Source organism: Tarenaya hassleriana, unplaced genomic scaffold (assembly GCF_000463585.1).
Source record: "Tarenaya hassleriana unplaced genomic scaffold, ASM46358v1 Cleome216, whole genome shotgun sequence".
NCBI lineage: Eukaryota > Viridiplantae > Streptophyta > Magnoliopsida > Brassicales > Cleomaceae > Tarenaya > Tarenaya hassleriana.
The window spans coordinates 4736-9428 of NW_010965508.1; positions in this window are offsets into that span (position 1 = coordinate 4736).

Sequence of the window (4693 nt, forward strand, 5' to 3'; positions counted from 1 at the left end):
AACCCTAAACCCTAAATAAACCCTAAATCTAAAATTAAACCTAATACCCTAAATTAACCTAGAACCCTAAATAAACCCTAAAATATAATATTAACACTTAGAATCGACACGAAAAACACTGTAAAATCGAAAGAATCGATCCATAACCTCGGTGTCGGCGGGGGACGGCGGCGCGGTGACGCTGCGGTGTCGGTGGGAGACGGCGGAGCAGTGGTGCGGCAGTTTCGGTGGGAATCGAACCACGAATCTGTTGAAATTCGATTCGAAAGAATCGAACCATGAACCTAAACCCTAAACCGTTCGGAAATGGGAATAAGAGGGGAGTCATGAGTAGGGAAACTTACCTGTCGGGCGGCGGGGGACGGCGGCGAAGCGAACGCGGCGGGCGGCGGGGGACGGCGGCGAAGGAGAAAGATGTTTGGAAGGTTTTTTTTTGCTAAGTGTCTGAGGAAGAAGACGATTCGCGATGTTTTTAAGAACATTGCGACCGATTTATTATGTCGCAATCTGTCGCTGTGTCATTAAAGTGGGAGACACGTGGACATTGCGACAGATTAATTCTGTCGCCATCCGTCGCAACGAAAAAAAAGCGGGAAACGCAGATGCCGACATTTTGCGACAATTTTGCGACAGATATTTCTGTCGCAACATAATGTAATAATTAAAAAAAATAAAATGAAAAAAAAATTACGATAATTAATATTTTGATTTCGAGTACAATATTTGTAATACAAATCGGTATTTCATACATAAAAAAAAATTATTATTAATCAAAAGAACCATATTCAGAAGTTCCTGTTGTTTTTTCGTCCGACTCATCGGTATTATCCTGCTCTTCGTCATTATTGTCTGCAAGTTCTTCAACTACTCCTTCTTCGGCTATTAACTTTCCAACCTCAATCGTGTCTTCAATTTGAAGAATGCCTTGATCGACATCTTGAAGCGGGATTTATTCATCATTTTCTTCTTGAATAATAGTTCCCCTGGGGTTGATCTTCACGACGGCTCGCCAATCAATGTCTGACCTTCTTGTAATTTTCTTCGGATAAGGGATGTAACACACTTGATCTGCTTGAGAAGCCAATATAAAAGGATCATATTTTCCGTATCGACGTGTGTAACATATGTCAAAAACACCTGTTTTGTTGACTCTGATCCCTCGCATGGGTGTAGGATCAAACCAATCACACCTGAACATCATCACTTTGAGTCCAAAATGACCTGCATATTGGAGTTCAAAAATCTGCTGCAGTAGTCCGTAAAAATCGGGTTCATTATCAGATGCACAGCACTCTGACCCTTTCACACAAACACCAAAATTATGTGTCGAACGATGTTGTCCGTGTTCATGTGTGTGGAAAACGTAGCCTCTGGTAAAAAATATAGGCCAACATGTAACACGACAAATGGGCCCTTGAACTAGCTCATGCAACTACAATGGATGATCTTCTGGTGACGTTCGAATCTGCAAAACAAAGAAAAAATAGGTTGTTTAAATATCAATATATACTTGATCGATCTTAAAAATTGGTTTAAATAAGAAATTTGATGCAAAATTCTTACATATTCTTTTAACCATGTAGCAAACCCTTTTTCTTTAATTTTGGTAAATTCCTCGTCATTTACGTCACCATACATGTTGTATACTTGTTCATCAAAAATCCTGCAAAATAAAATGAAAAAAACTTGTAAATGAATTAATATCAAAAAATTGTACGCCATAAATAATTAAATGTATAAACGAACCTTTCAAAAGGTAGAACTTCTTCGCAATTCAACAATACAAAAGTATGTACCACATGATAGTATTTTTCAGATAAGTAGGCGTTGAGCACGCCTCAAGGACATCATTTATCGGGTAAAGAGCAGACGCGTACGACCTGCATGGATGTCGACGGCGATCTATTTTCTGTAAAATATATGGGGAATATTTGCATTCGTCGGATAACTAGGGCCATCATCGCAATGGGATGATTTTCTTATACTTCTGCTTTTTGTTGCCACATTATCTTCAAAATAATATGAGGTAAAGAATGATATTTCCTCATTGATATATTGTTCAGCAATTGATCCTTCAACAAAGGCTTTTTGTTTTGCCTTTTTCTTCAAATGGTACATAAATATTCAAACGGGTACATCCACCTAAAAAAAAAAAATAAACAATCATCAGTTATATATGTAAACAAGTATGCATATATATGTCTTATATATTAATTAAACGAAACACAGTAATTAATTATAACATACCGAAATTGAACTGGTCCACCAAGTTCTGCTTCTCGTGGTAGATGGATTGGTAAATGTTCCATCACATCAAAAAATGACGGTGGAAATATTTTTTCCAGATTGCAAATTACGAGAACTATGTTTTGTTTCAGCATGGTGAAACCTCTACAAGTTTAAGCGTCCGACTGCAAATCACCCGAAAAAATGAGCTGATCCCTACACAATAACCACGTATCAACTTTATATATATATAGTTCACATATTAAAAAACAACATTAAAAAAATATATTGACATACCTGATAGACTCTCGTGTACATGTTGTGGAAGTAGTTCTGCAAATGCTATTGGAAGCAATCGTTGCATAAAGACATGACAATCATGACTTTTCATACCCGTTAATTTATTCCCTGCAATATCAACACATCGCGCCAGATTTGAAGAGTAACCATCGGGGAATTTCACATCATCCTTCAACCACCGAAAAAAATTCTTCTGCGCTTCTCCAAATACACGAAAAACTGGAACCGGTGCTTTCCCATCTTCTGTAAGTTCCAACTCCTTCCTCAAACAAATTGATTTTATATCCTTCCTTGAGTTTGGATTGTCCTTCGACTTTTGAGGTACATTCAACACCGTGTTTATGATGTTATCGAAAAAGTTCTTCTCGATATGCATGACATCAAGATTGTGTCGCAACTTATGGCAATTCCCAAAATATACTTTTTTTGTGCCAATTATGATATTTGCCATATCCTTGAATCGGCAAATGACCATTTCCACCGACTTCTGCAGTAACCCCTAACCCATATGATCTCACACAATCATCAATCCGTTCGAATAATATTTCATCTCCCGTCAGTTCAAGCGGACTAGAATCACTTACAACGCGATTCTTACGAAAATTCTTCTTGTTTCGGCGCAATGCATGATTCCTTGGTAAGAAACGACGATGACAATCAAACCAACTCGTTTTTCTCCCGTTCGGCAACCAAAATGCGTCGGTCTCATCCATACAGTACGGACAAGCTAACCGACCATGCGTTGTCCAACCAGACAACATCGAGTATGCTGGAAAATCACTAATTGTCCACATCAGTACGGCACGAAGCAAAAAATTTTGCTTTATTGACACGTCATATGCCTCAACCCCAATACTCCAAAGGTCTTTCAACTCTTCTATCAACGGTTGAAGGAAAATATCCAAACTCCTCCTAGGATGTTTAGGTCCCGGAACTAATATTGAGAGAAATAAAAATTCTCTATTCATACACATGTCCGGAGGTAAATTGTAGGGTGTTAAAATCACCGGCCATAGAGAATAATTTGGACCAGACATCCCAAATGGATTAAATCCATCCGTGCATAATGCTAGATATACGTTTCTAGTCTCACTTGCAAAATCAGGAAATACCTGTTGAAAGTGTTTCCATGCTAAACCATCAGATGGGTGATGCATTTCTCCATCAGCCGTCGAATTCTCGCCATGCCATCGCATAAATGATGCTGTCTTTTCGGATTGATATAACCTTTTCAAACGATCTGTTATAGGCATATAAAACATTCTCTTCAAAGGAATTAACTTGCCTTTCTTTGAAGTTTTCCGGCGTGGTCGATATCTGTCTTTCCCGCAGAAACGACATTCCATCAATTCTGCATCTTCTTTCCAAAAAATCATACAGTTGTCTTCACAAACATCAATCTTCCGGTAAGGTAGTCCCAACGTACGCATCAGACTCTTCGTCTCATAATATGATTCTGTTGCAGTGTTACCTTCCGGAAGATACTGTTTAAACATCTGACTGAAACCATCCATACATCTCTCCGGAATATTGTAGTCAGTCTTCATATTCATCAATTGTGAAGATAATGATAATCTTGACAGCCCTTGTACGCAACCTTTATATATCGGAGTGTTCGCAGTGTTAAGCATATCATAAAATCTTTTCGCTTCAACATTTGGCTCTTCTTCCATATATGGAGAAGGAGCAACGTTGGGAAATGCATCATTCAACATCTCTGCATATAGATTTCGGTCTTGATCTTCTTGAAAGATCGGAGGTAGCGACGTGTTTTCCACAAGTTGTTCTTGCATTTGTGAAACACGTGATGATGACGACGTATCATACGTTTCTCCATGAGCCAACCAAACATAATAGTTTGACATAAAACCTCTTCTATAAAGGTGCTTACACACTTCATACTGACTTCGCCATCTTTTATTCTCGCATTTTGAGCACAGAGATGGTAACTTCGAACTCTCAATGTACGACGTTTGACTTGTTGCAAACGCCATAAAATGTTGTAATCCTTAAGCAAACTCACTCGAGATTTGATTAGAAGAATCAAATCTATTATACATCCACATTCTGGATGAAAAAGACATTTTTTTGTAAATAATTTTTTTTTTCGTTAACAATTTTTTTTTCCTATCTATGCATGCTCATCGCGCGGCGGATATATAGGAGG